Source organism: Pocillopora damicornis, chromosome 5 (assembly GCF_964200805.1).
Source record: "Pocillopora damicornis chromosome 5, jaPocDami1.2, whole genome shotgun sequence".
NCBI classification, from domain to species: Eukaryota; Metazoa; Cnidaria; class Anthozoa; order Scleractinia; family Pocilloporidae; genus Pocillopora; species Pocillopora damicornis.
Genome location: NC_142674.1, coordinates 26,231,407 through 26,239,006, shown reverse-complemented (window position 1 = coordinate 26,239,006; position 7,600 = coordinate 26,231,407). Strand labels below are relative to the sequence as shown.

The window sequence follows — 7,600 nt, the reverse complement described above, 5'->3', positions numbered from 1 at the left end:
AAATGATTATGAAAACGTCCATGAGAGTTATCGTGTTGAATATGTCTGTTTTATGATAAAAATATGACTGTTCTTTTTCTTTTTTTTTTTTTTTTTGGTATTTTATTTTGTTGTATTGTAATTTCTGGTCACTTACACCTGTATAATAATATCGGGACATTTCTAATAAACTTATAAGGAAGATAAAAAAGGAACACTTTTCATTTCTTGCACTTGGCAGTGATCTGACTCAAAACGCTTGTACAATCTGAAAAAGTAAAACAAAATCAATTAAGAAATTGGAGTTCGTATCAAACTGAGAAAACTAAAGAATAGAAATTTCATTATTCATAAATACATTTTGATTAACTATGTTGCTTGTTCGTCACACCATTCCTGAAGCCACTTGAAGTGACTTCTGAATAGGCAAGCTTAACGAGAATTTTATCACCAATCTGCTCCTTATAGATACTCATTCCAACACGGTAAAAGAAACTGAATTTGACAAAAACCGAGATTTCTTGATATGAAATTTGATAGAGCACTGTTCAGCATCAAAAGTTCAACGCGTTTCAAATGAGCAATTACCTTCGATGCAAGGTGTTTTAGAAACCCTCCGAGAAAATAGACAGTTACTCGCGGGAAAAAGAACGTTCTTTAGAGATAGAAAAGAAAATTATAATAGTCTTTAAGTTATTGGTAGTTAGCTGTTCACGTTTAAAGTTGTAAATTGTGACTTTCCGCCTCGAACAAAGAATGGAACGTTTATTGGTAACGAAACAACTTTCAGAAGTGAGCTCGAATTCAGATGTGACGAAGGTTTTGAATTGCAAGGCAGTGCCAGAAGAATGTGCACCACGGACAAAAGCTGGACCTGGAGCACTAGGGTTTGCATCTGAATATTTTTTTCTGGGTTTGCGGTACTGGGAGGTGAACACTTTTACGGTATCCATTCTTATGCCAATATTCCATGTTAATGTTTTGACAATGGCTAAGTTGCGAGATCTCTCTTAGAAAGAGGCATTGTGCATTGAGCTAACAAGTTTGAAACAATCTTGAAATAACCAAAACATAATAGCTAATTTAACCGACAGGTGCTGTTAAGAAAAATGTCAAACAAATCTTTTATGTATTCTAGCGCCCGGTCGTTTCCCGTCCGTTGATAACAATAAGTGGATTACTTCAGAATTGCATGATCTCTCACACGGATTTTTTTCTCTCCAATGTTGTCTTGTTTTCTTCCTATTTAATATACTATTTTAAGACAAAATATTTCAGCAGTTTTCCCTTTTTTTGTCAAGAGGAAAACAGGTAAATGTGCGAATATAATTCAGCTATAACGACCACTTAGATCTAGAACTATAAAAGCAACCCTTATTTAACAAGCACTTTATCAGAGATAAAGCATACAGAAGCAAAGTACTCTAAAAAAAATTGGCCCAAAATGCTAAATATACCGAGATAATGGTATTAACACAACAACACTCTTATGTCCGTCGAAGTCACCCCGATCAGAATTAGAATCAGTACTTGTATAGTACTAAAAACCATCAGCTTTAAAATAATTATTTAACAACCGAGTCGAAATAATAGAGACGATGATCATCGGCGATGATCATCGGCGATGATCATCGGCGATGATCAATTATACACGGCACATCATCAGCAGGTAACAACTGAATTACATAATATTTAGAATAACCATGTTTTCAATGTTCCACACGGTACAAAAATAGCCTAGAAAAAATTACCTTTCTCTAAGATGTCTCTCTGAGAATGAATAGCATGAGAGGACGGATATGGCTTTTACTGCAAGTATCATCTCCCGCAGCGTTATTTCCCCGGGTCTGTTGGGAATGTGTGAAAGCATGTCAAACTGTAGGGGATCAACTTATCATCGCTAGTTATTGGGGTCCTGGTTAGTGTTGTAATGCGACTCCATAACCTTTCAAACTATAGAGATCAATGTGTCATCGCTCGTGAATGGAGTCCTGGTTAATGTTATGAATGTCGTAATATGATGCTTTAATCTTAATAAAAGACTCCATTCTTTTTCCTGTTGTCTTAACCGGCTTTCAACCACAAGTTGTTTGTTAGTGGTAGGATGGCATTTTCTTTCTACGACATATTTGTGGGTATGCAGCTATCCCGTATGGTGAATAACTAAAAGCGCTTTCCAGTAGCCAGTTGGTAAACGGCTTTCTCCCAGATCTTCACGGTCAATTGATTTCGTGGGCGTATCGAAATATCGAGCCAGACACCCTTAACGCATGCGTACTTGTCTTCAATTATTCTGTCAAAAAATACCCTTTACATTTCGAGCACGTCTAATCAGCACGACTTATTTAATATGAGAGGAACTGTGAGAAATGTTAACTTGTAGAGGTGAGTCAGTGGAGTTATGGTTATCCTCCCACCTTTAGATATTTAGCGCGAACATAGCTTACATACACGGATACACAGGATAGGTACGAGATGAGAGATGAATATACAAAAATGTTTCAGGGATGAGGCCTTCTGTGCCACTTGGCGCGAAGAAGTTATGTGAAAGTGAAGTTGCCACAATGAAATTTAATAATTGAAAGAAAATGTTAACTAACATAACTTGGTTTTTCAATCATTAATTTTAAGAGAAGGCTTTGGCTTTGGCTTGTGAAAATGCTTGCAAATAGATCATAAATTTTAGAAAAAGGGAAAAGTCTCTGCTTAAACTCAAAGCCTAAATGCTGACTCCTAGGTTCAAGCTGGCAGTGTCCTAATACAAAGTTTTTTGAGCCACAGCATCCTTGTTTTATTCCTAAGTTAATTTTTGGCCTTTGCCAGTGGACTGCAAGAGTTATTGTTACAATAGCAAACAGAAACTGGCAAAAAGATGAGTCATCTTGGCAGTCCTGTTGATAAAAGATGTGACATCTTCCCAACAGGAATACTGATTTGCTAAAGTAACAATGGAAACAGAATGTTATCTTGCATATGCCTAATTCTTCTATTCTTAATTATTTTCTTCTTCCTTTCTTTCCCAATATTTCAACTACAAGAAGGCTTAGGCTCAAATAATTTATTATACCATTTTTGCCTACATTTATGTCATTCTAGATCTCACAGTGAACACTAATGTAATAGGGAACACAGTTATGTGGCAGATGATAATGATCAAATGAATAAGTCTACTGAATTCATTTAAAAGTACTATGTTTACACACTAGATGGACAGTACCATTGACATGGATAAGTCTCAAAACAGGTCAAAGCCTATCATTTGGTCAGATAGAAACACACCCAAACTACTGTGTCATGCACCAGGTCTGTTAGTAAGGGCTATTCTTCAGGGTTCTGATATTCAAAATTACACCAGAGTTAAGATAGTGTGCACTTATTTCTAAGAACTCAGAAAACAACACATCAGAACAGATGGGTTCTCAAGGCAACCCACCCAGTTTTAACTTTGTTTATTTACTTTTAGATATGCAAACAAGTTAAACTTGGTTTTACTTCCAATTGGTCAAGAAATTGGCATTAATGTCTAACAATGGAAAGCCAATATGATGATAATTAGTTATTATTACAGAAAACTATACCATAAAATTTGACACTGAGTTACTGAAAACAACTCATACTTCATAATATGGGATTAACACAAACATGCTGGTACACATTTTGCAATTTATTTTCCAATTGTATACCTGGCCATCCATCCAACATTGTGGCCTTTCTGTGCTGCTGGAACTGTTTTTGTGATAATTTTTTTTGTTTTTAATTTACTGTGGTGTGACTTTCCCTAATCCAATGCAATACAATAGTTTACTGACTGTTGCGGATGTATTTTCTTCCCCTTTGAACTCCATCACTAGAGATATAGGCTCTCTTTCAAGCTGGATTCCTATTATTGCAGGAATGTTTTTGTGTGTGAGAGTCTACATGCTTTGTGCCTCCTTTACCATCTCTTTAGTGCTTTGCATCAGACATTGTTTTTCTACCACAAGAACGTTTAATCTTTTGAGAGATTTTAAAATGCACCGGCCATATGAACCCTGTCCTAGTATTAATTCCTTTTCACTGATTGGTTAAAGCTCAGATGGGTCAATTAAAATTAACAGTGGCAAATTTGCTACTGAGTGGTCCTGATTTTGTATTCCTGTCTCTAATCTGGAATAAAGTAATAAACAGAAGAAAAGTGAAGCTGGTCAGCTAGATTGTGTAATAAGTGGTAATAGGACTGAGTAGTCTTTGGTCTGTAATCATATGAGTGATAACAAAATCAGACGACTGCATAGTGGGAGTACAATTTGTTTATCACGAGTGTGATTACAGACCGAAACGAATGACACAAAGTCCTTTTACCAATTAATCATAAAAATTACAATTTCCAAATTAAAAAGAACACTTAAATATTGTCATTGCTCAAGGGAAACCAATTCTCTGTTTTGAAGAAAGCCCCAATTTAGGAATCTGTACACTGTTTCTATGGTGATTGAAACCAAGGTTGTGATTGATTAATTTAAACCACAACTTTGAATGTGATTGGTTGACTTGAACTACAACTTTGAATGTATTTGGCTTATTGAACTGTCCAACAACAACTTGGCAAGTGAATTAGTGGAAAATAGGAGTTTTTAAAACTAATCACAATCGAGGAAATTGTAATTCCCATGTTAATAGATTTATTGATAAACTTTATCCCTTTCATATAATACAAACAGAACTTTCCAAAATTCCCTGACTATTAAGGTACTGACCTATCCATGATAAAAATAAAATTTCCCTGATGAAATGGATACAAAATGTCCAGTCTCCTCTTCATTAAAACATTGCTGAGATCATCTGAAATATTTCTTCCAGCATGGTATGAAACTCAGTGGTGTAAAAACTTTAATTTCCCTGACTTTTCCCTGACCTTGAAATTTCTATCCCTGGCCATTTTTTGATCTGTGGTAACCTTGGTAGGGCAAGATCAACACTATATGGCAAGATGGAAGGGAAAATGCTCAAAGCTCAATGACTGTCCTTTTCAGACGAAAGTTTAGCCTGTCTGCTTGGCAAACAGAAATGAATGAATTCCCGCTAAATCATTTCAGAATGAGGCAATTTCAAATGGGGATTCCTTGCCTTATTTTACGAAAATGATTGTAGTTTTTTTCATTTCATCATAAAAAGGAGAAGAATTTTGAGGGCTACACTCTCCCCTCTCCCTATGAGTTTATGTTGAAGTCAACCCCAGGACGTTTTGTACAATGCAAGACAATGCTAGTTTGATTACGTTCAGCTTCAGTTCGGTGATATCGTTTTTTGTAACCAACTGCTCATTTTCTGACATCTATTTTATTCTATTTTGACGCTAACCGAGTTCCTACCTTGGTTTTGTCCAGGGTCTTTTTATTCTGTTCGACTAATGCTTTCCATTTGCCATAATACATTCGCGCCAAGAATATGCATCTCTTTCCTTTTGTGTTCTCATTTCTCTGTTCTCCCTTTCCCTAGCTGTCCTTGACAATCGTTTACGTTTCCTCCTTTGATTTCGCATGCTGCGTTTTTCTTCGATTGTACTTTCCCGAGATCGACGTGGAATGATTACTTTGCCAAGCACGCGCCAAGCGCGCGCTTTTTGTTGGCGATCGTCTTCGGTACTCGATTCCCTGTGGCTGAGTTTGTGCCCGCGTTTCCATACTGATATAATGTTGTAGAAAATTCTAGTGGACAGCGGCCTATCTCAACGCGATAAAACGATAAAAATTAACCGGAAAGCTTTGTTCGCAGTGAATGTACAACTACGAAGAATTAATGTGGATGAAACAGGGTACAAGGTTTATGCAAGGACTACCAGAAAAAAAAAGCAGTTGAAATCCTCCAAGTATAAAGTTTTTTTAAATGTAAATTGCATTTTCCACGCGTTTCAATATCACCCGACCTGCCACAGACTTCTGATCAGATTTATTTATTATTCCCTCATCGGTAGTAGTATATCCCGTGCCAATTACGTAAGTGGAAGTCATGTTTACTGACAAAGTTTGACAAGCGATGACGTGTCATTGATGCCTAACATTCTCTCATCGGAAAATTGAGACATGTATAGGTCTGTTGGTGTTCTGGTTCACTTTCAGTTAAACGACATTTCTGTCACAAAGTGACGAGATTATGACGCCTTGCGGTAAGCATATTGAAGCAACCTGGAGCGCTACCAGATACTCCAGAAAAAAAGCCCATACAAAGCCTTAGAAAAGTTTTCTAAGGCTTTGTATGGGACAACAGGAGGTACTTACAGTGCACGCGTTTTCCGTCCTGTCATGTTCCTGCTGAACAAAGTCGAAAGTCGCTGAATATAAATATTCCTTCCGTGATAGCAAAAACCTAAGAAAGGAAGACGGTGCCGTTAACTTTGCATAAAGATGTATTTCAGAATCCAATAATCATTCTCTTTGAATGTTGATGACCTCACCTCGAATCGAGCAAGTCAGAGGGCAAGAAAATTATAAGCTTGCAACCATCTGGAGAATGCAATTAATTTCTGAATAAACAGGTTTATATAACTAGAATTTTATTATCACTTGGTTCCGTCATGATAATCAATCCAACACATTAGAAAATTCAGATCGAGAGCAACTGATGCATCTATGTTTATTATGAAATTTTTTACAACACTGTTAAGAATAAAACGTTCAAGGCGTTTTAAATGAGCAAACACCTTTGACGCGAATAATTCTGAGGAGAAACCCTCCGTAAAAGATAGATAGTTATGAGATAGGTAAATACTGCTCTGTTGGGATAGAAAAGGCGAGAACAACAATAACAATTGAAATAATGACGATGATGATACATGTAAATAATAAAAATACTAATAACCATACTGATAAAATAGACAACGATAATCTATAGAGGGGTAACTTCTCATGTAGCTTTAATGTATTCGAATACCGTTGCTGATCGGCAAATTAGCATAATATTCTCTTTGCTGATCAAAGATTAGAATCATGACATCATCATTGTTTTGAATCAGCCAATCAAGTGAGAGATCCTTGAAGCTTGAAGCCATCTGGTGACAAATAAAGTTTAGTGACGGCATTAGACTGTTTCAACCGTCAGCTGTCAAGCAATTTTCCCATTTCCAATAGTTTCTAATTTCCTTTTGCTTTTTCTTTCTTCGTTTGTTTTTTGTTTTTGTTTTTCGTTTTAGTTTGGTCTCCTTTTGTTTCCCAAGTGTGTATTGATTCGTCTTGCTTTTTTCTATAACGTTTTTGTTTCAGTTTTTGACAGTTATCAGTAATTGGCAAATGTTTATTTGCGATCAGGCGGCCGACAAAAAAATTTAAATTTTAACGCCCACAGTGCAAATGAACCAAAATACATAATTAGTTCACTCCACCGACAGGTGCCGAGAAGAAAAATGTCCAACATATATAGTCTCCTATAAATATGAATATTAAGGCACTGTTTGTTTCCATCTCCTTGCGATAAAAAGGGACACCGCAGGATTGAAAAATGTTCCCTTATTTTTTGTTTCTATTTTCTTATGACGTACTGTCTTTTAAGACAAAAATGCTTCCTTTTTTTTTTTTTTTTTTAAGAAGGGAATCGCGTGAGCGTGCGGATGTTATATGTTGGCTGGCTTACTCTCAGGGGTGGGCTG

The 7,600-nt window shown here is 36.3% G+C and overlaps 1 long non-coding RNA gene across 2 annotated transcripts; it reads right to left on the bottom strand.

The window, feature by feature from the left end:
* Window positions 1-3,381: 3,381 nt before the first annotated feature.
* On the bottom strand, window positions 3,382-6,280 carry LOC149046206 (uncharacterized). Of its 2 annotated transcripts, XR_016186761.1 has the most exons (3): window positions 6,237-6,280; window positions 5,331-5,681; window positions 3,382-4,125 (listed from the first exon to the last, which is right to left on the bottom strand). It is a non-coding gene; the product is annotated as an uncharacterized LOC149046206 (long non-coding RNA). The 2 variants fall into 2 exon arrangements; XR_016186760.1 differs by having other exon boundaries at window positions 5,331-6,259.
* Between the last annotated feature and the right edge of the window lie 1,320 nt (window positions 6,281-7,600).